The sequence below is a fragment of the Equus przewalskii genome, chromosome 9, assembly GCF_037783145.1.
Source record: "Equus przewalskii isolate Varuska chromosome 9, EquPr2, whole genome shotgun sequence".
Classification (NCBI taxonomy): Eukaryota; Metazoa; Chordata; class Mammalia; order Perissodactyla; family Equidae; genus Equus; species Equus przewalskii.
The window spans coordinates 19,542,662-19,568,225 of NC_091839.1; the positions used below are offsets into that span (position 1 = coordinate 19,542,662).

At 56.2% G+C, this 25,564-nt stretch overlaps 1 protein-coding gene and 1 long non-coding RNA gene across 2 annotated transcripts in view; one reads left to right on the forward strand and one right to left on the reverse strand.

Annotated features, from left to right (window-relative positions):
- The window catches only part of LRRC4B (leucine rich repeat containing 4B), a 38,445-nt gene extending 25,358 nt beyond the window's left edge, over positions 1-13,087 (reverse strand). The window contains exon 1 of the mRNA XM_070633237.1: positions 12,951-13,087. The gene's annotated coding sequence lies outside the window, so the exon portion shown is untranslated. The remainder of the gene's footprint in view (positions 1-12,950) is intronic.
- Positions 13,088-13,335: 248 nt separating this feature from the next.
- On the forward strand, positions 13,336-15,739 carry LOC139085515 (uncharacterized). The gene is made up of 2 exons (XR_011543858.1): positions 13,336-13,438; positions 15,145-15,739. It is a non-coding gene; the product is annotated as an uncharacterized lncRNA (long non-coding RNA).
- Positions 15,740-25,564: the final 9,825 nt, after the last annotated feature.

A 25,564-nucleotide genomic window follows, 5' to 3' on the forward strand; every position in this document is an offset into this window, starting at 1 on the left:
TCATCCCTCCTCCCCGGCCCCCCTTCCCTGCGCCGCCGCCGCCGGGAGGCCTCTCCCTCCCCCTCCCCCGCTAATCAAAGGCTCCCTTATCTAATTAACCCGTTGGTTCTGGGCAGCCGCGGAAGGTCGGGAAGCACGGAAGAAGGTTGGCGGCTGGGCTGCCCGGGGAGGGGGGTCCGGCCGTGCCAAGCCCGGCCTCGTGGCACAGACACCCTCCGCGGCTGCATCGCCAGGCTGGGCCACCGCGGAGCCCCAGCGCTGGCCCAGACGGCCCCTCCTGTGCCTGCCCCCCCTCCCCAGCCCCCGAGGGCAGACAAGCTGGTGGCTCCCCGCAGGTTCTCCCTCCAGGACCCGGGGGGGCTCCCCAAAGCCCCTCACTGCACCGCCACACCATTTACTCCGACCCCACCCCTGACAGACCAGCGGACCTCGACCCATGTCACCGTCACCCCGGTCCTTCAGCCGAGGGCCAGCCCCCACTCATGCCACAAAGCAATCCACCCCGATGCAGCCCCCTTCCCGGGACGGTAGCCACATCCCGTAGTTTCCACCTCCTGAGACACTTCTGCAGGATGGGCTGGGCGGCCGCCTGTGTTCCTTGGGGTCCTCCATCCAGCCGACAAATGTTTCCCGGGTCCCTGCTGTGTGCCGCCACGGGCAGGGATGCTGATCCTCGCGACCTCCACGCTCAGAACCCAGGCCACCCCTACGCCACAAAAGACGAGGGGCAATAGCACGTTGACCCAGCGCTGGCCAGGGGCCAGGGTTTGAAGCCTGGGTCTGCTGTTGACTTGCTGTGTGACCTCGGGCTGGTGACTTCACTTTCCTGAGCCGCAGACAAATGCTGTGGGACAGGGATAATGACACGATCTACCCCAGGGGGCTGTCGGGGACCGCCTGGCTCAACGCTCAATGACGGGGTTTACTTTCACAGGAAACGCAGATCTGACCACCTTGCACCCCACCCCACCTCCCCCCGGGACCACCAGAGGTGTCACCTCGCTTCTCCCACCATCCTATCTCCCAGTCTGTTCCTCGGGCAGCCAGAGGGTCCTGTCGACGTTCAAGTCAGCTCACGCCCCTCCTCTGCTCTAGACCTCACCCGGGTCACAGACCCCTCCGGCCCCAGGCTGGCGACTGTTCAGATTTCAGCTCCCGCCTCCTCCCCCTGCTCACTCATGGCCCTCATGGCCTCTTCGCTGTTTCCAGAGCAGGCTGTGCACACGCCTGCCTCAGGGCCTTTGTACGTACGGGCTCTTCCGTCTGCCTGCACGGCTCCTCCCCAATTGTCCCCATCTTCTCCCAGGTCTGCTCAGGTGTCACCTTTTCGTGAGGCCATCCTGACCATCCCACATCACACAGCCCCCCGGCCCCTCTCCAGAACCTTCTCTGCTTTATCTTTCTATATAATGTTGGTCACCATTTGACCTCTTCTCAGCCGACACCCTTGAGCGGAAGCTCCCCCAGGGCAGGGACTGTGTCCATTTTGCACACGGGTCCGGGCCCGGCGTAGGACGGGTGCTCGGTGAACATCGGGACAAGGAATGAGGGAACCGGTGATCTGCGCTATTCTCCATATGCCTCCCAGTTAAGCCGCAGGCCCTCACACAGTCGCGGAGACACGGTGCCTGGCTGCGTCCCCACTCTGCGCCCCCCACCCCAGACACACTCCAACAGTTGAAGGGCTCAGGCCCACGCCTCAGCTCCTCAGGTCCCCTCCCACCCTGGGAGGCCTGCCCGGTGGAGGCAGCACATCCGTATGTCACAAACACAACGGCCTTCAGCTCCACACCCCCCGTGCTTATGCCGTGGTGCCACCAGGCAGGCTGGGTCCCGGGTACTTCAGCCTCAGTCCCAAACAGCAGGTCCCTGGTGCAGCTCCAGGCATCCCACTAAAGGTCATGCCCAGAGGCGAGCTGTGTGAGCTACACACCTGGATACGGCGGTGCGCCAAGGGGACCCCCAGAGACGCCGCTCCGGCACAGACAGTAGGGGTGCTGCCAAGCCCTCCTTTTCTGAGCACGCTCCCCACACCACCTGTCACGTCCGCATCGGACGTGTACCAACCCCTTGGACACGACTGCCACCAACAACGGAAACATCCACCACTTGCCTGGCACCGACCGGGCCACAAGCCGGGGTTGTTTCTTTGTGAACGGTGGCTCTCCCATCAGCCCTCCGAGAGGGGACTGCCTCACCCCCACTTCACAGATGGGGAAGCTGAGGCACAGCAAGGCCAAGTCACTCGCCCAGGGCCAAACACAAAAGCCCGGAAGTGCCCCTCGCTGGCCCGGCCGGTCGGCGTCTCCAGAGACCCCCACGCTTGTCATGACAGCAGCAACGATTCCCACGGGGGTCTCCGGGGTGGGGCATCTGAACACCAGCCTCCTCCCACACGCCCCGCCCTCCGCCCCCCTGCACGGGATGGGACCACCCCACCCCGGGCTCCACACCTCGCTGGCTGGTGGGACCTCCGGGACCTGCCTTCTGTGCCCCCGCACTGGCCACCGTGGGCCCCACATCGTGATGGGTGGCATGGACGGAGTGCTCCCCGGCTGAGCACCGCCCGCGCCTCCAGCCTCGGGCCTCTCCCCACGGCCCCAGGGGAGGGGACCGTCCTTGCGTCCACTTTGCAGATGGAGACGCAGACCCAGAGAGGCGCAGGCACAGGCCGACGGTCACACAGGCTGCCGGTGGGATTGGAACCCGGAACGCGGCCGGATCACCACGCTGCCGCTCTTCCCTCCAGCCACCCTGGGAGAGGCCTCGTCACCGGGATCCACCTGTTCTCCGCCCCCACCTGGTGCCAAGAACGAAGCAGAGATGCAGATGCCAGGGGCACCAAAGAGAGAAGGGACGCAAAAGGCAGAAAGAGCCAGAGACGCCGGGACAGAGACACACACCGCTGGAGATGGACAGACGCACACACGCGAGGGGACGAGAGACTGCGCAAGGGGGCAGAAGAACAGAGAAACCCAGAGAGCCAGCCGAGATCCAGGAGGAGGTGGAGGCACGGAGCCCGGGGCACCCGAGGCCTCCTGGGCTTCGCCATCGTCCCAGCCCCGGCGCTGAGGGAATCTCGGCACTGCGCCCGCCGGAGAGGACTGGGGCAGATGGCAGATCGGAAACTCGGGGAGCAGGGGAGGCGGGGCGAAGAGAAAAGGGAGGCAGGGAAAATTCCCACCAGGCGGACTCAATTTTCTGGGGGAAGTTCAGAAGGTGAGGAAAAAAAAAAAGATAGGAAATTGACTGCCGTCACAGCAAGAGGGATGCAGGTCAGATCTAAAGAAGGACTTCCCGACTGTGAGGGACTGGGGCGGAAGTGGAGCCTGGAGCCGGGAAGGTGGAGAGACATCAAAGTCAGGGAGAGACCAGCACTTCTGTCTCTGGATGCCTGTCGGATGGGCGAGGCCCGGAGCTGTGAAGGCAGGCCGGGGGGAGGAGGGGGCGGCATAGACAGCACAGGCTTCAGAGATGGATGAAACGACTTCGCACGTGTGTCCCTCTGAGCCGGCCTGTGTCCCGAGCGCTTTTAAAATAAAAGCAACCCCAAAGCCCCGGGAATTGACAGTCCCCTAACTTTTGAGGTGGAAGAACCCGGGAAGAGGGTGGCCCAGGGCCCCTCGGAGCTGCTGCTGAGCGGACAGGGCTGTGGGCTCAGCTCTCCACGTGGCCGGCAGAGGCAGCAGAACCAGGCTTCCCAGGGGCAGAGGTGGGGCCGGGGATCGAGGGGGGGACCTGCTTAGAGGAGGGGTTGTCCTTGCCAGTCTGTCCCCAAATCCCCACACAGAGGCCCTGACTGGTCATTTGTTTGGGCTTCCACAGGGCCAGTTAACAAGTATTTACTGAGTGTCTCCTGAGGCTCCTCCGACACACGGAGCACATCCCTACCCCAGGACCTTTGCTCCTGCTGTTCCCTGCGCCCTTCGGGCTTCCTAGGGTCTGGGCGGCTCTCTGTGTCTCTGTCCCGGTCTCTGTTCCAATGCCCCCTTGGGGAAGGCTCCCCTGCCCCTGGCCCCTGCCCAGGCAGGGAGTCCTGTCCGGCTGGTCACGGCGGCGCCCCCACGGAACCTGCGGAAGGAAGAAGGAGCGAGCGGGCGCCCCCTATCCCGGGGCCCTGCCGGTGCTGGGCGCTCAGGGCCGACGGGGACCTGCCTCTGTCGTTAGGGAATTAGGGGTCCAGAGGCTAAGAGAGGGGGTGCACGCAGGGCGGGGACCCTGGAGCGCCCAGGAGGAGGCGATGTCAGAGCTGAGACCTGAATCACAGGCGGGAGGCGGCAGGTGCGGAAAGGCGGCGGGCGGAGGGATCCCCGTGTGCAAAGGCCCGGGGACCGGGAAGGCAGGTGAGAGTCGGGGCGCCGCGGAGTCCATCTCTGTTCCGAAGACGCCCTCCCTCCGCTGCGGGCTGAGAGGTGCGGGGAGCGCAGGGGTGCGGCGCTGCGATGCGGCTCTGGGTTGCACAGCCCCCTCCCAGTGGACTGCAGCGGGGAGGCTGGCGGCCAGGGAGGAGCTGAGCCGAGGGTCCAGGGGGAGAGGATGAGGCCGTGGGGATGGAGACGAGGGAAAGAAAGAAAAGATGCAGCAAATTTGCAAAAGCGGTGGGACTTGGAGATACAGGAGACGAGACAGAGGGAAGAGGAGGGGGGAGGAGAATGGAGAGGCGCCCCGAACACAGGACCCGCAGTCCCAATCTTTGCTTGAAGGTGACGACCCCCCTCATGCCAGCAGCCCAGGCGCTCCGGGGAGCCGTGGCGGAGGGACCCTTACTCTCGCCGTCCGTCCCAGGCTGTGCAGCTTTGGGCCAGCCCCTGCACCTCTCTGTTTCCTCCTCTGTCAAACAGGACGTCAGTGACAGTCGGTGCCATGTATGGCTGCACAAGGCGCCCAGAACAGGGTCTGGCGTGTTGCAAATTGCGGGCGAGTGTCAGCTGGGACTCAAGTCCCGGCTGATAAGTGGGGAAAGAAGAAAAACCAGGCTGCAAGGCCGTGTTGCTGCCAATTTTCTGCTAGAAGCTGCTCCTCTCCTTGGCTCTCACTCCATTTCCTCATCTGAGAAATGGGAATGAATAACTGACACCATACGACAAAGGGCTGGGGGGGGCGGGTAGGGGGCAGATGGACACACGGAGGCCAGAGAACAGTGGCTGTTTACCAGCCCGAGTGGCACTAGTCGGGCCTTGTAGCGCGTGCTACCCACAGCATCCTCTGTGGCCGTGGAGATGCCCCATCCACGCTCTCCAATATGGTGCCACCAGCGTGTGTGGCTGCCAGGCACCTACCACATGGTGAGTGGGACTGAGGAGTTGAATTAATTGAATTTAAATGGATCTAAATGTGCATGGCCACACGTGGCGGTAGCTGTCGGGGTGACTGAGTTGGACAGCGTGGTTCTCACCCCGGGAGCCCCAGTCCCTCTTTGATGGGGTTCTGCCTGAGTCCCCAAAGCTCGGGCTCCTGCTCCCAGCCCTGCCCAGCTCCCATACAGGCTCCTACAGGAGCCACGGAGGTCCAACCTTATCGAGAGTGAGATGCCCAAGAACCAGGCGGGCTGCCTGTGTCGTCCGAGGCCTACTCTGTGCCGGGCCTGAGCTGAGGGAGCCCTGTGCCCACGGGGAGAAACAGTCATAGCCCCACTTCACAGAAGGGCCCTCTGAGGCCCGCTGAGGTCCTTGCACCCAGACCCTGGCCGCCTCCAAGATGGAAGCTGGCCCTACAGGCCCCCAGGCTCTGTGTCCTTCTGGGAGGTGGGGGCGTCTTAACACGGAGAACTCGAGCTCTCCAGGAGAGAGCCAGGACCCGGCCTGGTTTGGGTGGGTTTCAAACTGGTGGTCATTTCCAGGCTTCGGCAGGGCTGCGGGAGGGTGAGTCTGCAGGCCAGGCCGGGCGGGGATGGTGTGAGCCGGCCTCATGGTGGCCTCCCTCACTCCTTCTCCCCTGGAAGGGCGGGCGATGCTGCATTCTGTTCTCTATCTCAGGGTGCGCATGACTATTGCATTTTAAAAAAGACGGGGGTGCTCCTAAAGGTAATAAAAAGTTGCAAACTGCTTGGAGTGGAGCAGGGTTTCTCAGACATCTGTGTGCGTCCAGAGCACCCTGTGAAAGGGCGGGTTCTGATTAGGTGGAGCCAGGGTGAGGCTGAGAGTCCGAACTGGCTGAAGGATGCTGGTCCCCAGGGATGCTGGTTCTCGGGGATGCTGGTTCTCAGGGATGCTAGTTCTTGGGGATGCTGGTCCCTAGCGATGCTGGTTCTTGGGGATGCTGGTTCTCAGGGATGCTAGTTCTCAGGGATGCTAGTTCTCGGGGATGCTGGTCCCCAGGGATGCTGGTCCTCAGGGACGCTGGTTCTCAGGGATGCTGGTCCCCAGGAATGTTGGTCACGGGGCTCACCCTGAGGAGCAGGGAGCCATAGGTCTCTGGGGGTACATCTTGCTTCCGCATCCCATTTCAGGATGAACAAGGAGCTCCCCTCCTCCCTCCCCCAGCTCTGTGGAGGGGTGTGCTCCGGGGTGGGCCGGACCCAGGTTAGAACCTGAGCTGCCACAGATACTAGCCACATGGCCTTAGAATGGGGGCATCACCTCTCAGGGCCTCAGCTTGCTCATCTGTAAAATGGGGAAATGGCTGCTCTGCCTCCTGGGGTGCTGGGGGTTCAACGGTCCCATAGCTGATGGGCTGAGCGTGTTGCCTGGCTCGTGGAGAGCACTCAATAAAATTATCCTCCCACCGTGAATACCCTCCTCCTCCTCAGTATCGTCACCCTGTCACTCTCGGAAGGATGGAGAGGTGGAAAGAGCGTTGGCGTCCAAGAAACCTGGGTTTAAGCTCTTCACTCGCCGCTTCCTGGCTGTGGTCCCCTTCCGGCCCCCCACCCCCACCCCCAAGGGCTCTGTCTATGAAGATAATGACACTCAGGTTGGTGGGGATCCGCGGGCACATGTCCCACCCATGCTGGGCACCTGAATGACAGTGATGGTGAAAGTTATCATTTACTCTCCCTGGGTCAGAAGAACTAATCTTTTCTGCATTCTGTGACTCAGTTTCCCCCCTCCGCAGGTGTAGAGCCAACATTTCTAGCTGGATCAAAACCACTCATTTATTGGGGAGCGGGGGGCTCAGAGAATCACCCGAGGGGCCTTTGCCCCCCACCAGCCAGACGTGGATTGGACACCCCCCCACCTGGGTGAGGGAAGTCCAACGTGAGAACCGCCAGGAGCGGGTCCTGTCCCCTGGGGCTTAAAGACACAAACAAGCTTGAGAGGCCGGGAGCCCCTGAGTTGTAGGAACTCCAAGGTCTCTTAAAGTCTAACCTTCTAGGAGTCTCCTGTTATTAACAGTCTAATTGTTGTTATTATTAGCAATCCTAGTTTCCAGTGGGAGGGCCTGATGGACGAGCTTGACCCCCACCCTGGGCCTCAGTTTCCCGCCCCCCCAGAAAGCAGTGGCCTCAGCTGGGGGAGGCAATCAATCCACAGGGCACCCCATGCCTGGGTTTCCAGGCCCAGCTCTGCCACTTCTAGCTGTGTGACCTTGGGCAAGGACCTCATCTCTCTGGGCCTCAGTTTCCCCATATGTCAGACTTGGGATGACGCCCCTTTGGCACAGGACTCCCGTGAGGAGTCAACGGGCGAACCACACAGGGTGCCTAGCACGGAGCCTGACCCGTTGTAAGCTCTCAGCGAACGTCAGCTCTTCTCTGGCCCCGCGTCTCAGGGTTCGGGGCAAGAGGAGGGCAAATCTTTGTGCCTCCTGTTGGGAGTGGCTCCTCCAGGAGACCTGGGGCTGGCAACTCCCTGAATGGGAGCCCACCTCGCTCCCTCTCTCCCAGGCTGGGTCACACCCCCCACCAGGACCCAGTGGTCCCCCGGGATGGACTCCTGCTTGTCCCCCCATTGCAGGGCCCCCTGGCGGCCCATCTCCCAGAACTTCGCCTGTCATGGCAACAGTTGTGTGTAGGTTTCCAGGCAACCAGGGGGCATCCACTCTTCTTACTTTCCTGCCACCCTGTCTGGCAGAGCCCCCTCTTCAGGGCCTGGAGAGAAGTGAGAGGGGTTTCTCCCCAGTGGCGATGGGGGACTCCTAAACTCAGAGATGAGGAGACTCCCTGTACCCGGCCAGAGAGGAAGCGAGGATGTGGTTCCTACAACGCGACAAGGGTGACGGAGGAGGAGCTGGTGCTGGACCTGGATGCTGTCACGCCCCTAAGCAGCCCCTGCCATCTTCACCCTGACCTGCAGGTGAGACCAGGCGAAGCCCCCAGCCCTCTCAGAACAGCGCCCGGCCCATCCCTGTTGGTCCCACCACTGACAAGCATCACGCCCCATCCTCTAAGACCTGGGACCAGACGAAGTTCCAGACGTGCCCCCGCCCCCACCGCGCAGGGAATCCCGGCCCTGCCTGTGGGCTGCAATCCGACTCACGGGGACAAGGGTGGGCTCTGCGGCCCGTCCTGGCTGTCAGCCGCCCGAGGACAGGCTGCAACGTGGTGGCTTCCTGCAGCGCTGACTCTAGGACACGGCAGGGGGCTGGCGGTCTCAAAGCAGACCGTGGTCACGAAGGGCCCACGTGCACTCTGCACCCTGGTGGCCTCGGGAATCCTCCCATCCTCGGTGGGCAGGGGGCTCAGAGCAGGGGCAAAACGGGGCCAGGAGAAGGATGGAGCAAGAGGGACGGGCAGACAGCCATGGCAAACGGGCTGAGACTTTGGAAGGAAACTGAGGGAAGGAGTGAGAGAGAGCAACAGGACGAGAAGAGCGCCACGTGGAGAGGGGAGAGACGAGAAACTAGCAGAGGTCGAAAACTCAGCCGGCTGTGGAGCTGGGCAGCTGAGATGGGTGGATGCATCAGGGTAGGATGGTGGCCCGAGGGGCACCTGAGCACAACCTGCTGCTGCCCCAGGGGACAACTTTTCTCTCTCTCTTTTTATTTTTGGTGAAGAAGATTGGCTCTGAGCTAACATCCGTTGCTAATCTTCCTCTTTTTGCTTGAGGAAGATTGTTGCTGAGCTAACATCTGTGCCCATCTTCCTCTATTGTGCATGTGGGATGCTGCCACAGCACGGCTTGATGAGCGCTGTGTAGGTCCGCATCCAGGATTCAAACCCACCAAACCTGGGCGGCCGAAGCGCAGCGTGTGAACTTAAGCGCTCCACAATGGCTGGGCCCAAGTTGGGGAAGGATTTTTCAAAAGAAGCTGAGAACCTGAACTTTTTTAAAAAGATATAATTAACATATAACACTCTACTCGTTTCAGGTGTACAACGTTAACGATTGGGTATTTGCGAACGGAACACAGCAGTCTCGTTAACATCTATCACCACACTTACAGATACTGTTTCTTGTGGTGAGAATGGATTTTTAGGTGAAATTGCTAAGTTTTTTTTTTTTAAGAGGTGGCAACAAACTAAACCCTTTGAAAGCATACGGGGGGGGGGTGGGGCGGGCAGGGAGGAGGCGGGAGGGGCCTGGGAGATGACGGACAGGCCGAGGTGCGGGAGACGACACAGGAGCGGAGCGGGCTGTAGAAATAGAAGCGGGTTTCATAGCAGATGGGGTGGGAGAGAGAAAGACTGATGAATGAGCTCAAGGCGTAGACGGATGTGTACATAGATGTGTAGACAGATGTGCAGACGGATGTGTAGATGGATGTGTAGACGGATGTGCGAGGACAGGAAGGCACAGGGTGAAGGGCCAGCCCAGGAGGATGGGAGATCAGGATCCCGATAGAGACAGAGGCCCAGGGGACATCTTGGGACAGATGCTGGGCCAGAGAGGTGAGAAGAGATGAAGGCTGGGGAAGGATGAAGAGAGAGGGCTGCCACCCAGCAGGCGAGATGGGGGACCCCTGGGGGTGGGAGGAGAGGAGACAGAGGTTGGGACTGTGGCCACGGCTGGAGAGGGGAGCCAGGGCTCCGGAAGAGGCTGGGAATCCGGGCCCCCGCCCCTCACAGCCCCTCTGGCTGGAGGTCTGCCCCTCCGCGTGCGCGTGTGCGCGAGACGGCGTGCGCATGCGTGCGCTTCGCCGTATGCTACTTGGGAGAGATGTGGCCCTCCGAGACCCCATGTCTTCATTCCGCTGTCCTCTGGGATAGCTAGGGGACCCCTGGGATCCTCTGACGCGGGGGGCATTCTCCCGGCTGCCTCCGGGTGGGATTCAGGGCGACGGCGGGGGTCCGACGGGGGTGGGCGTCCCTCCATGCACACGCGTGCCCCTCACGCTGGGCTCTGGGCTGGAGGCCGTGCGCTCTGGGACAGCATGAGCAGCACGTGGGCTGCAGCCCGGAGGAGCCACCTGCACGCTCTGTGTTGCTCTGTGAGTGTGAGGTCCCTGGTGGGGTCCGCGTGTGGGTCCGCGAGGTGCTGCCTTTGTCTCTCCCTCCAGGTGTCTGTGTACCAGGGACTCTGTGCCTCTCTGCACGTGCACGTGACTCCAGGCCTTTCTCCGGGCCTCTGGCTGACTCTGGGTCCCACAACCACATTTGCAACTCTGATTCCACATCTGGGTCTCTGGCTGCCAGCGAATGACTGTGTGTGTGTGTGTGTGTGTGTGTGTGTGTGTGTGTGTCTGAGTGTCTGCACGTGCATCTGTGTCTTTCTCACACTCTCCCACCCTCCCACGGCTGATTCGGGCCCCTCTCACAAGTCAGACGCTGTGCCCCTAAGGGCCCCCCGCACCACTGGCGGCTCCTTCTCGCCGGCACCGCGGGTCGGCCTCACTCTCCCTGAGTCTGTGGCTCCCTGTGTCTCTGCCTCGCCAGCTCCTCTGTGTGCAGATGGTGTGTCCCCCTCTCTCCCGGACTCTCCCTTTCTCTTGGAAATTAAGTGAGTAAGTCTGTGTATGTCTGGCTCCGTGGCGATGCGCCCTAATTGTGTGTGCGTGTCTGTTTGGGAGTTGGGCACCCTCCTCGCTGCCTCCCACCCTTCCCTGCCTTGTCCCCGTCTGTGAGTCTCTCTCACGCCTTTCTGCTGCTTCCCTCTCTGTCTCTCCTTTCCGAGAGTGTGTGTTTGGGATCCTCGGGCGGCCAGGATTAGAGGGGACCCAGGGAAGAGCAGGAGGAAGGTGGCAAAGGGGAAAGGAACCTGCGAGATACAGGTTCGCAGGAGCGAGGAGACAGAGATGCTCCGGGAGGAGGGAGGGGCCGATCCTGGACCGGGGGTCCTCGGGGTGGGGAGTTTTTACGGGGTGGGGAGAGGATGCTGCCGGCCGCCTGGACCAGGAGAGGAGCGACTCCGGCTACTCCCAGCTGCCGCTGGAGCGGGAGCCCGAGTTCCTGTCTGGCGGCTGCGCGGCCCGGACCTGGGATGTGAGGCGCATAGCAATGGGGCGCTGCGGAGGCTCCACTGCAGCTCCCAGCTGGGGAGGGGGGCGGGGAGGGGGCCGAGGGGCAGCCCTGAGGCTCCCTTCCCCCTCCCCCTTTCCAGCTGGGCTCTCCCCAGGGGATTTCCCCACCCTGAGAAAGTCTCTTTGGAAGAGCCGAGCCTGAGGCGGCAGGGAGCAGGCCCGGGAGGAGGGGAGGGTGCTCAGGAGCAGCAGCAGAGGTGGGGGTGGGGAGAGAAGGGTCAAGATGGGAGTGGCAGAGGGAAGGGGAGAGGGGTGGGCGAGCGAGGGGGCATCATGGGCATGTGACTCAGACCCTGGGGGGGGGGGTGTCGGTTGGGCCCCTGGCCCAAGGGGAGGAGCCCAGGGCAGTGGCGGCTTGAAAACCTGGGAGGGACCCCGACAGAGCCTGGGCCTCCAGCTCCTGGGACCCATGGGGAGTTGGAAGCAGCTGAGGGTCTCAGGTGGAGAAGTTCCAGAAAGGAGGACCCTGGGACTGGGGGCCTGGCATTGAGGGGTCCCATGGGGTGAGGAGGCAGGGACAGGGGCTCTGCGTGCAGAAAGGTCATAGAGGGGGGGTCCCAGACAGAGAAGGGTCTGAGAGAAAGAGGCTGGAGTGCAGGGGGGAGGGGCGGCGGGGGTCCCAAGCAGAGAGGGGAAGGGACAGGGGGTCCTGAGAGGAACAGGGTGGGGAGTGGGGCTGGAGGAGAGAGAGGCTGAAGTTGGGGTCTCCTGGAGAGAGAGTCAAGGGAGAGAATATCTGGGGGGAGAGAGTCAGAGATGGGGGATGAGAGGATGCTGAGGGGAAGGTGAGGCACAATTAGAAGGTCCTAGAAGACCAGGTTGAGGGTGTGAAGGCTCGGCAGGGTAGCAAATGGGGTGAGGGGAGGTCCCCGGGAAGAGAGGGCTAAGGATGGTGGGAGAAAGGCCTGGTCCCAGAGACACATGTGCCCAAGGAGAGAAGGCCCGGAAGCAGAATGGGGTCAAGGAAGGGGGTCTTGGGAGAAGGGAGGGGCAGGGGTTCGGCTGCCCCCCCCCAGTAGGGGTTGGGGACCCCAGAGGGAGAAGGACTGAAGCTTGGGGAGGGGGTTGTCTCGCTCCCTAGTCACCCCCTCCGTCTCTCCCGTTCTCACTTCCCAAACTCCCCGGTTCTCCCCGGTTGCCACGGCAACCGCTCCTGCCAGGCGCCGTCACCAAGGAAACCCCGTGCCCGCCTCTCCCCCTCCCCATCCCTGGCGTGCGCCCCCCCCCCCAAGCAGCAGCGGTGTGGAGGGTAGGAGGGGCAATGAGGGGGGAAGACCCCGCACTCCCGCCCCAGAAAGGGGGGCCCAGACCCGTGCAGCGAGCCCCCCCAAGCCCTCCATCCTCAACCCCGCAGCTGGATACGCAGCGACCGCGGGACGGACACCTCCCCCCCCCCCCCCCGCCGGTCCCCAGGCATTGGCGACCCCCCAACACAGAACTCGCCGGCCCAGAGACACCCCCCTACCTCCCCGCCCCCCGCCTCGGCTCTCCATCAGGCCCCGCCCACTGTCCTCTGCCGCCGCCCCCCCTCCCGAGGAGGCCGGAGCCCACTGTCCCCTAATTACACGATGCCCCCCCCGGCCCCCGCCCGGCGCCCCTCGGCGGCTACTCACAGCGAGGAGAGGGGCTCCTTCCGGGGGGCAGCATGCCCGGCCGCGGGGGGAGGACCCCCGGGAGGCGCGGGGATGGGGCGCGCGGCCCGCTGCGGGAGGCGCGGGGGGCGGGGCGCGGCCGGGCCGGGTCTCCCGGCTGCCCCCCTCCCCGACTCCGGGGTGGGGAGGGGGCGTCCGCGGCGGTCGCGGGGGGCTCGGGGGGGCTCGGGGGGCCGCCTCGCTCTCCCGCCCGCCGCCCGCCGCCCGGCCCGCCGCGCGCCTTCCTTCTCGCCCTCCTTTCTTTCCTTCTTTCTTTCCTTGCTTCCTTCCTTCCAGCCTTCCTTCCTTCCTTCCTCCCTCCGCGGGCCGCCGGCGCCGCGCTCCCCCCACCCCACCCCCCCCAGGCCCCGGCCCCGGCCCCGGCCCCCGCCTCGGACGGTGCGGCAGCGACCGCGAGCAGCCGGGAGCGGCGGAGACGGGAGCGGAATACTGATGATGAAGGGGGAGCGGTGAGGGAGGGCGCGGGAGGGGGGAAGCTGCCCGGGAAGGGAAGGGAAGGAGGGGGGAGAGGAGAGAGGGGAGGGAGGGCAGAGAGGAGGGGGGAGGGGGGAGGGAGGGAAAAGGAGACGACGGGGGAGGGGGAGGGACGACAGAGGGGGATGGGGGGAAGGGGGTGGGAGAGAAAGGGGGGAGGGAGGGAGGGAGAGGGCAGGGAAGAAAGAAGGGGAAGGAGAAAAGAGGGAGGGAAGAGAGGGGAAGACGGGGAGAGTGGAGAAGGGAGGCCGGGCCAGGAGAAACTCCTGGGGCACCTTTGGTAAATATTTGATGAATTTTGCGGGAGGGATGAATGCGGGAGGGACGGGGAAGGTAGGGAGAGAGGGATGATGGATGCTGGGGAGCAAGAGGGAGCAGCCCGGGAGGAGGAGAGAGGTGGTTAGGGGGCAGGAAAAGGTCCAGGAGCAGGGAAGTGGGGGGAGCGAGGAGGGAGGGGAGAGGAGGAGAGGTGTGGGGGGAAAGGAGGCTCAGAGAAGCGGGACAGGCTGCAACTCTGGGGGCCTGGGCTCTGACAGGGAGGTCTTGGAGGAGCTAGAGAAGAGATGGGGCCCTGGTGTGGGGCCCTTGGCCCAGACCTGTCAGGTGGAGGTTCCAGGGAGGGCACAGAGGACGTGCCCCACAGCCTCCCCAGCTGTGTTGTTCTCACCTCCCCTAGGTGTCGGCAGCAGGTGTTGGGGACACATTTAGAGCTGTGAAGCCCGCACTGCACCTCGGGTGCGGGGAGGGGGGGAGGGAGGATGCAGAGGCCCGGGAGAGGTCACCTTGCCCACCCCCTACCCCATCACCTCCCCCTCTCTGCTACCCCCAAAGGTCCAGGCACCGAGGATGGGGGGCATGGGAAACCAGGGGACCAAGAAGCCCAGAGGGGGCTAAAAGGAGGCAGCCTCTGTCCAGGGCACTGAACTTCCTCTCAAGTTGTGAAATTAGGGCAGAAATCTCCCCTCTTCGTTGGCCCCCTGAAAAGTCCACTAACTTGGAACACGGAGGAGAGAGAAAGGATGAAGGGTCTTTCTGTCAGTGCCAGGGTCCCAGAGACTGATTGACTCTCCCTCTTTGCCCTTCTCCTTCTGAGATCCCCCTGGGGGCGGGGAGGGAAAGTGTGGCCCCTGCTCCCACAGGCAGAAGTGGCTCGACGTGGAGGCGGGTCTGGGGAAAGAGGGCCCGACAGACATCAGTCATGAGCCAGAGCGGGAGACAGACGACAAGTTCACGAGACAAGTGAAGTCACATTTGGGTGCAAAGAAGCAGCTGTGGTGGGTGGGGCTTGGTTCACGTGGAGACCTAACAGCTACAGAGAGGGGAAACTGAGGCACGGAGGGACAGGCGAGGGCCGGAGAGCGACAGGTGGGTGGTACAGGTTTGGGCTCACACCTGGGCACTGCTCGAATCTGGTTTAGGAGACCGGAGGAGTGAAGTGCGTGCACCCCGAGAGGCCCAAGGTCAATGGTAACACTGCTAAAACAATAATGATAGCAGCCCGTGTGGCCCGCGTGCGCGCCACGGTCAGACGCTGTGCTGAGCGCCTCAGGAACGTCCTGATTCCCAACAACCACCCTGAGCTGGCTCCTAGGGGTTTGGGCTCTGGTGGGCACAGCAGAGCAGGGCTAGGGGGACCCCTGCTGTGCCCAGAGTTAGCCCTTTTTTTTCCTCGTTCCTCAAGGGTCCCAAGGAGAGGCCAGAGCAGAGAAGCGGGGGAGAATTCCACGTCCTACCAGCCTCTGAGCCTTCCTGGTCCAGATCGGAAGCCCTGCCCGTGGGGTATGACTGTCCCCATGTGACTGAAGGGGAAATGAGTTGCCGTCAACCAGCAGAGTTCACGGGGTGCCTGGTCCGTGAGGTTTAGCTCAAACACAAGAGGAACCTCATCGCTACCCACAGTCCCTCCAACTTTGCCCTAAAGCTTCACTCAAGTGGCGGCCCCAGCAGCTTAACCCCTGACCCCCATCTGTCATTCATGTTTTTAACATTGATTGGGGCCTATGATGTAAGAAAGGGGGGCAGGGACCTGGGGACCTGCCACAGTAATACAGACTCAAAAGGGATGTTTACTGTTTCAAAAAACTAAATGTAAATTATATGTTTTCTTCGGGATGGCATTTCAGAGGTTAATCCAAACATCACATTTCTCTGCTTCAGGCTGTAAAAAAAATTTTTTTTTTTATCCGCTCAGTGTGTTAACTGCTTGTCTCACCCAGATCAGAAGTCCTGAAGGGCAGTTAGGTGTATCTTTGATAAATAAAATACAGGCAAAGGAAGGAAATTTTCACTTATTGGGGTTGGTTTGCTCAGAAAACTCAAAGTGGGATCCACGGGGGACAAGGGTATCCGCCCCTCCCCCCACCATGTTCATGCATTTTGTTCAATATTCTGAGCAACTGTGGGTCTTCGTCTCTGCTGATAAGTCGTCAAGATCGTTCCTGTCAGCAGAGAGTTCTAGAAAGGGGGGAACATCGTCACAGGGGGTGTTAAGCTAGGCCCTAGACCTTACCCACAGTTCTGAACTTCACATACCTCCAACCCAAACCCTAATCCTAACTCTTGAGAGAGATGACCCTCGCCAAAAAGGGGACACAGAGCTCGGTGCTCGACTGTCACAGCAGAGGAACACGCCTCTTGTCTGCTTGTCCGGTTTCCGAAACATCTGCATTTGTCCTGAGTCAGGGTGGCCGACCGTGTTTCGACCAATGGCGTCCGCAGAAGTGATGCCATGTGACTTGCAAGGCGAGGTCATGAAAGAGCTGTGGCTTCTGCTCTAACGGGTGGAATATTCGCTCTCGAGCCTCTGGCGGGTCTAGAAGCTGATTGCCCCGAGGCTGCCACGCTGGGACGAAGCCCCTGCCAGCACCCGAGGAGGGAACGGGGCCCGGCCAGCCTGCAGCTGCTTTAACTGCCCTCCTGTCACAGCTCTAGCAACAGTCGCCCTGTGTCCGCTTAGAGACCCAGAGCCAGAGCTGCCCAGCAGAGGTCTCCCCAAATTCTCGACTCACGGAAACCTTAAGAGGTGATACGATGATTTTGTTGTTTTAAGCTGCTTGGTATTGAGGGGGTGGTGTTTGTTACACAGCAGTAGGTAACTACAACAGTCAGCAGCTCAGAACACCAGCTCTCTGGTTCTTCGGCAGACGGGACAATCTCAGACCACCTGCAACCAGTGGTAGGAAGTTTGGCTCAAGCCAGCGCGTGTACCACCCTGGTCTTGGTTTCTAGATATTATTCCCTTAAAAGGAGCCAGACTCCTTGGAAGAGTAACTGCTTCTGGGTTTGGGGTGGGGCAGGCACAAAGTAAGCCTGGGACATCTTTTGTGCCATAAAGGCAAGGAAGTGCTCAAAGGCTAGTGGGGTCACGTTAAAAGGACACAGGAGGCAGCTTGATGGGCCAGCTCTGTGGCCTAGTTGTTAAGTTCAGTGTGCTCAGCTTCAGTGGCCCGGGTTCAGTTCCTGGGCACAGACCTATGCAACTTGTTGGTGGCCACGCTGTGGCAGTGACCCACATACAAAATAGAGGAAGATTGGCACAGATGTTAGCTCAGGGCCAATCTTCCTCAGCAAAAAAAAAAAAAAAAAAAGACACAGGAGCCGGCTTGAAGGGGCTCTTACTGGCAAAATTTGGGACAGTTTGAGCATCAAAAGGAATGACTATAATGACAGTAACATGTTTCTGTGTCTGTGAAACACATATACATATATGTACTCATGTTCGCCATCTGAACAAAGTGATGTAACTTAGAGTCATGAATCATGGGACTGCCTGACATACGTGTCTCCTGATGGAAGCAACAAGGAGAATGTGGCGTTGTTTGTAAAGTTTTCTTGCCAAGAATGTTGAAATTGAGCCAGCCTGGTGGGGCAGCAGTTAAGTGCGCATGTTCCACTTCAGCAGCCCAGGGTTAGCGGGGTCGGACCCCGGGCGTGGACATGGCAGCACTTGGCACACCATGCTGTGGTAGGCGTCCCATGTATAAAGGCCAGTCTTCCCCAGCAAAAAGAGGAGGATTGGCAGCAGTTAGCTCAGGGCTAATCTTCCTGAAAAGAAAAAAAAAAAAGAATGTTGAAATTTATTCTAAGGAAGACTTGAGAACTCCCGGTTCTCAAAACATACACCGGGGCACCCTGGGGGAACCACAGCGACTTCACAGAGGGCCACATGGGGCTGTGCTGGTAAATGCTCAACACCCAGTTCTCTGGAAAAAAGTTGTCACTGAACACTGTGACATCAACGTTCAATTGAGAAGAGGTGCACAGTTCTTTCTCCTTCCTTTTTGAAAAGCTGGGACCAGCTCCAGCACACACCTGGTTACAGGATATACAGATATATATTTTCTGAGGAAGATTGGCCCTGAGCTAACATCCATGCCCATCCTCCTCTGTTTTGTATGTGGGACACTTTCCCTAAGGTTTCTAAGATCAAGTCCATATTCACATTTTCCCAGTTGCCCAGAGACTTTTAGGGCTTATAAAAATGTTTCATACCAGGATCCAAGTAAATTTCATTCATTGCATTTAGTTGTTATATCTCTTGAATCTCTTCCCCGCCATTTTTTTTGTTGTTGTTGTTGAGGAAGATTGGCCCTAAGCTAACATCCATGCCAATCTTCCTCTATTTTGTATGTGGGACGCCTCCACAGCATGGCCTGATGATTGGTGCGTAGGTCCGCGCCCAGGATCTGATCTGGCGAACCCCAGGCTGCTGAAGCAGAGCACATGAACTTAACGGCTACGCCACCAGGTGGGCTTCTGGATATTTTAAATCTTCAAGTGAAATAGTGATATACTTCGTATCTGTTAGACATCATGAGACCTACTAGCTCTGAGGTCGTTCACGGTTTCAACGTTAGCTTTGTGCTATATTTTTGGGGATGATCTATCTTTGTGGAGCTGGGTTTTTGGCATTTCTGTGACCAAAAGCAAGAGGTGCCTTGAAAATCTTTGTGGAACAAGAAATGAGGGTGTGGGTGTCCAATCCTATTCTGAAGCCTGAGAAGCTGTACAGGGCCCGACAGGGGCACGTGTCCCATCAGTAAGGAATTAGTGTCATTTGAGAATGAAATAAAATAATTTCTTTCAATTTATGTGCATTGCTTTTTCATCTGACGGTTAAGTTGTTGGGACTTAAATACTCATTAAGTTGTGTGGAACTAACTACTTAATAAATGGAACAGCCGGGTATTTCTTTTGGACCTAAGTACATCATGAAAAAATTACTGACACGCTAAAGGCACTGGCAAGTGACATCATTTGGGAACCTCTGTTCCAGACCTAATTTCCATTTTACAGAAAATAGGATAGAGGAACAAGCTAAAAGACACCATGAAGAGACAATCAGAAAAATCCAGAATGTGGGGCCTTCTCTAAGAGGATCAGCCTGATCTCTTCAAAAAGCCAGTTATTATGAGGGAGAAAAAAAGGGTTGGAGCAGCTGCTCTAGATTCAAAGAGATTCAAGGGGCTGGCCCAGTGGTGTAGTGGTTAAGTTTGCACGTTCTGCTTTGGTGGCCCGGGGTTCACAGGTTCAGATCCTGGGTGTGGACATGGCACTGCTCATCAGACCATGCTGTGGAGGTGTCCCACATACAAAATAGAGCAAGATTGGCATGGATGTTAGCTTAGGGCCAATCTTCTTCAGCAAAAAAAAAAAAAAAAAAAGGCAGTGGGTAGAGAGAGAGATTCAAGAGCTATAACAACCAAATGCAAGGAATGAAACCTGCTTGGATCCTGGTATGAAACATTTTTATAAGCCCTAAAAGTCTCTGGGCAATTGGGAAAATGTGAATATGGACTTGATCTTAGAAACCTTAGGGAATTCACGTTGATTTTCTTAGGTGTGATAATGAGATGACACAGTGATTATGTAGGAGAATGTTCTTGTTCTTAAGAGATTCACGCTGAAGTATTTACATCTGCAACTTACTTTCAAATAACTTGGCATTTGAAATGTTAGCAATTGTTGAATCTAAATGTTGGCTATGTGGGTGCTCGTTGAATTTTTTTTTCAATTTTCTGTATATTCGACATTTTTTGTTAAAAATTTGGGGGAATTCGGCTGAGAGAAGGAACCTTTAGGGCAGGTTGTCGCTTGCAATCAACCCCCTCCTCCTCCTGCTTAACCGTTCCTCCCGCGCTGCATCACCACTTACGATCCGCCTGATATCACTCGTCTTTAAAATAATTGCACCCCAAATCCCCTCCTTTGACCCCACATCTCCGTGTAGTGCACACACCTGCGGCAACTCCAGATTTCCTTATCTCGGCAAATGGTACCACCCTCCTCTCAGTGGTCGAGGAAAGAAGGTAGAGATTGTTCTGGATGGTGCTCTTCTCCTCACCCCTACATCCAACCCATCACCCAGTCCTGCGGTTCTCCCTCTAAAATATATTGCACACAGTCCTTTCTGTCCATCCCTTGTACTGCACAGCATGGTCTGGGCCCTGCTACCCTTCCAACCTCGTTTCCTGCCTCTCTCTCCTTCACTCACGCATTCCAGCTTCTTCCACAGCAGTGAGCTTGTTCCTACCTCAGGGCCTTTGCACGGGCTACTCTCTGCCTGGAACATTCTTCCCCCGTGTCTTCACATGGCTGGCTCCTTCTCGTTTTCATGTCTCAGTTCATTTGTCACCTCCTCCAAGACGCCTTCTTTGTCCAACCTTTTGGGAGGCCCCCTCCTACCCATTCCCGGCTACTCTCTACAACGCTGATTTGTTCTACTTTCTTCATAGCATTTATCCATAGCTGAAAATTTCTTGTTTCACTGTCTTCGCTTGCTAGAAGGCAAACTCCTTGAGAACTGGTCTAGTCACAGTGATTACTACATTCCCAGTGTCTAGAAAGTGTCAGGAAAATTGCACATTTTCATTAAATTTGTTGAACACAGTACATAGTCCATCCCGTCTTCTATGTACTTCAAAAGCTCTTCTTGAAATGAAATTACCTCTCAGCGTAACAAAATGTTAACTATTTTTCCTGAGTCTACTATGCATTAGGCGGGCACTCAAGTGGCCTCTAACCCCCTCAACAATCTCGCCAGGAAGGTGCTACTATTCTCCCCCGTTCACGGAGGAGAAGACTGAGTTCAAAGAGGCGAGTACTTAGCTAAGATGACCTGGCACCTACAGACTTGGATCCAGAATTGCTCTCCGGGGCTCCACAGCACCTGCTCTTTCTACTCTGCCACCCTGTTTGGGACATAACTGAACCACAATTTCTTTCCATTTCAAACCTAACACATCGTAACTCCTGCTTATGGCCATGATGGAGTAATGGGTACCAGACGTGCCCTCCTGCGACAAAAAACTACAAAACTGGACAAAATACATGAGGCCACCGTTTTCAGGCATGGAACAAACAGGAAGAGGACTGTGATTCTACAATCTCTGCTACAACCCAGTAATTTCACTCTTAGTTCTGGACTCAAGAGAAATGAAAGCACATGTCCACACGGTCCACACAAAGACTTGGGTAAGACTGTTTGGAGTATTTTATTAATAATGACACGAAACTGGAAACAACCCCAACTTTCATCAACAGTGGAATAGATAAACCAGTTGTAGTGTATTCATAAAATGGAATACTATTTAGCAACAAAAAAGAATAAACCACTGATACGTTCAACAATGTGGATGAATCTCATGGATATTATGTTGTGCAAGAAAAAAACAGGCCTCAAAGAGGACATATTGTAAAGTTCTACTTATGTTAAGTTCGAGATAAGGCAAAATTAAATTTTTTTTTGAGGAAGATTAGCCCTGAGATAACATCTGCCAATCCTTCTCTTTTTGCTGAGGAAGACTGGCCCTGAGCTAACATCCATGCCCATCTTCCTCTCCTTTATATGTGGGACACTTACCACAGCATGGTTTAATGAGCGGTGTCATGTCCCCACCTGGGACCCGAACCGGCGAACCCTGGGCTGCCGAAGCGGAACATGCACACTTAACCGCTGTGCCACCAGGCTGGCCCCCTCTTTTTTTTTTTTTTTTTTGCAAAATTAATTTTTGCTAGTAGAATTCAGAATAGTGGTTGCCTATGGGGGTGGGGATTAATTGGAAGGGGGCACAAGGGAACTTTCTGGGTTGATGGAAATGTCTTATCTTGAATGAGGTGTTGGTTACATCTGTGTATAGATTTGACAAAACTCACCGAATTGTAACTTTAATATCTGTGCACTTCATTGTATGTAAATTGTTCCTAAAAATAACTTATTGGCCTCTACCTCATACAATTTACAAAAATAAATCCTAGATGGGTTATGCATCTAAGTCTAAGAGATAAAACAACACAGCTTATAAAGGGGAGCATTTCCACGTATGTGGAGTAGGAAAGATTTCTTAAAACGAGACCAAAGTTAACCATAAAGAAAAAAATTAATAAATTAGACTGTATTAAGCCTCTGCTCATCAAAGACAGTGTTAAGAAAGTGAAAAGGCAAACCCCAGACGGAGTAGAGTCTTATCCACAACATGTAAAGGGTTCCTTCTAATTGTCAACTTAAAAAGCAAATTTGCCTGGTATTTTATCCTCAAAGTGAGTTTGTTTGGGAATAGCGGACACAATTGCAATTCAGGATGCACATGCTATGGCAAACCATAGGCAAATCCAGAGAACAAAGCAGGCGGGCTGTTTTTACAGAGAAAAAGGTGGGGAGGGGGGCTGTTCTAAAGGAAAGTTCATTGGGGGAAAGTAATAGTTGGGGGTAACAATAGCTTCTCATTGGCTGAGCTGTGGGGTTTCTCATTGGCTGAGCTGTGGGGTTTCTCATTGGCTGAGCTGTGGGGTTTCTCATTGGCTGAGCTGCCAGCGTTTCTCATTGGCTGGGCTGTGGGGTTTCTCATCTGCTGGGCTGTTGCCGGGTGGGAGAGAAATCTTCCTTCAGTAGTAGTTTTACTTCCTGCCAAAGATCCAAGAGTCAGTCTCTTCCGGTTTGGTGTAACTGATGATGTTTGCTAGGGCATGAGAGCTCCCCTGCAGACCTTCTGATTCCGATTTAGTTGAGGTTTCTCCTATTTATTTCACACGCTCTATAAGGAAAGATCAGAAAAACCAACAGAAACCGGGCAAACTCTCTCACATGACTGGTGGAAGCACAGATTGGTAGAACCACGCTGGAAAACAGCTCGCATCCTCTAACGCTGAACATCTGCTCCCCTGTGACTCCTGGGTGTCTATCCACCAGAAACGCATGCACGTGTTCACTCAAAGACTCGGACAAAGGCTTTCACGGGGAGCTGTTCCTAACAGCCGGAACCTGACACCATCCAAATGTGCGTCCACAATAGGATGGATGAGTAGATCGTGGCATAGTCACAAAACGGCATTCCCCAGAGCAACGAGAATGAGCGACCGATAATCACGTGCAGCAAAGTGGCTGGATCACACAAACGTTATGTTGAACGAAAAAAGGAGCCAATCGCAAAAGAGGCAGAAAGAATCTCTGGGGTTTGAGGGTGGGAGGGCGAGTACCCTCTGAGGGAAGGTGGTGCCTGGAAGGGAACATGCATAGGCTTCTGGGAGGCCAGGAATGTTCTCTTTCTTGATCTGGTTCCACCCACATGCTCGCTTTATAGAAATTTACTGAGCTGGACACTTATAATGTGTGTTTTTTCTCTGTGTTTATTTTTTTAAGCTTTACTTTTTAAAGGAAAGTAATTCATGATTGCATTAGTCTTCTCTTGCTGCTCTAACAAGTGACTACTAACTTTGTGGCTTAAAACAGCACAGATTTATTATCTTACAGTTCTGGAGGTCAGAAGTCCAAAATTAGTATCACGGGGCTAAAATCAAGGTGTGCTCCTCCTGGAGGCTCCAGGGGGAGAATCTGTTCCCCAGCCTTTTCCACCTTCTAGAGGCGGCCTGCATTCCTTGGCCCGTGGCCTTGCATCACCTCTGCTTCCACTGGCATATTGTTATCATGAGCCTGATCCTCCTGTCTCCCTCTTTTTCTTTTTCCTCTTGAGGGAGATTGTTGCTGAGCTAATATCTGTGCCAGTCTTCCTCTATTTTATGTGGGTTGCCACCACAGCATGGCTTGATGAGCAGTGATATGTCCGTGCCCGGGATCTGAACCTGCAAACCCCAGACCACCACAGTGGAGTGCACGAACTTAACCACTGGGCCAGCCCCCCGTGTCCCTTTTATAAGGAGCCTTGCGGTTACATTGGGCCCACCTGGTTAATCCAGGATAACCTCCCCATTTCAAGATCCTTAACTTAGTCACATTGGCAAAGTCCCTTCTGCCACGTAAATCAACATATTCAGAGGTTCCAGGCATTAGAACGTGGGCATCTTTATTCTGTTGCCATCACGATCGTGAAACAACAGGTGGGAAACAGAGAAAAGCAGACAAAAAATTTCCATACTCTCACTTCCCAAATACAACCGCTCTTTAACAGTTTGGTGCATTTCCACTCAGTCTTTAAAAGCATCGTTACATCCATACTTCGTATAAAAATGTGTGCATTCTGCTTTTGCTCACCGAACGTTACCTCGCCAACATTTCCATGCTAACATATATTCTTCAAAATGTCATTTTCAATGGCTGTGTAATATTCTATTGTGTGGATGTGGCATAGTTAACTTAACCATTCCCTTCTAGTTGGACGCCCTGCTAATTTCATTTAAAAAAAAAAACTATTAGAAATAACATCACGATGAGCATCTTGGTGTCTAAGTCTCTGTTTGACGTGCAGGTGGATTCAAGGCTTTCAGAGCATAACCATTTTTCCTGCGCCTGACGTCTACGGCCACGTCGCTTTCCAAAAGGGTGGTAGCGATTTACATTCTGACACCGCGTAGGGGCACGAACGTCTGCTTGCTGCGCTCTCCCTGGCATGCGGGTGAACTGAAAACATTTGTCGCTCATTTGATGGGCAGAGAAAAGAGTCACTGTGCTATTTCATGCTACGCCCTTGGGCTTTATCGAAAGGAACAAAAGGAAACGGTTAATGTGGAAATCATTTTTGCTTTTGCTGCCAAATGTTGTTAATGACTCGGTAATTCAACTCCTAGGAATTCATATGAAAGAAATAATCAGAGATTATTATATAAATAATCCAGCTCCAATGGACTAGTGGTTAAAGTTTGATGCACTCTGTGTTGGTGGCCTGGGTTCGGTTCCCGGGCACGGGACCACAGCACTTGTTAGTCAGTAGCCATGCTGTGGTGGTGGCTCGCATAGAGGAACTAGAAGGACTCACAACTAGGATATGCAGCCATGTACTGGGGCTTTGGGGAGAAAAAAAAGAGGAAGATTGGCAACAGGTGTTAGCTCAGGGCCAATCTTCCTCACCAAAAAGCATACTTAAAAAAAATTAAAAATAAACAAATAGGGGACTCTAAATAGATACCATCTTTGCTCTTCCAAATCCAAATTCTAAGTCTCTAGTTAGTCTCCCTGTTTATTTTTCCCCTCATTAGACTGAAATCTCCTTGAGGGGGTGCAGTTGGGGGTCCATGGTCTTCCTCCTCTGTGCACACTTCCTCCTCCTTCTGGCAGTGGTGCTATCATTTTCCTCTGGGAGCTCCCCCTGTCCTACTTTTGATCCATGTCCTTTCAGCAGCTAACCCATCCCGGGCATTAGGAGAAGGGACGGGACCCAGGCCTGGCCCCTCCCGACCAATGAGAACTACTCTCGGGACCTTTTCTGGGGTTACTGGGGAAAAGGTGTCAGTTGGATCCTGGGGCTGGAAGAAAGGAAACCTGGAGCTGCCGGTGACCATCTTGCTACGCTGAGGGCTGCTGCCCACGTTTGGGCAATCTGCGCTCTGCGCAAATTCAGCCTGTGCTCCTCTTGCCAAACCTTGTGTCCCAGATACAACACTGTCCCAGCCAGAAGGAAGAGATGCCTGTTTGAAATGTATCCACCCAGAGTTAGTGGTGTTTTGTAATCTGTCCATCCCAGGGTTTTGTTTTGTTTTGTTTTGTTTTGTTTTGTTTTTGCTGAGGAAGATCAGCCCTGAGCTAACATCTGTGCCAATCTTCCTCTATTTTGTACGTGGGACACTGCCATGGCATGGCTTGATGAGCGGTGCTAGGTCCACACCCAGGATGCGAACCTGCCAACTGCAGGCCACCAAAGCAGAGTGCAGAA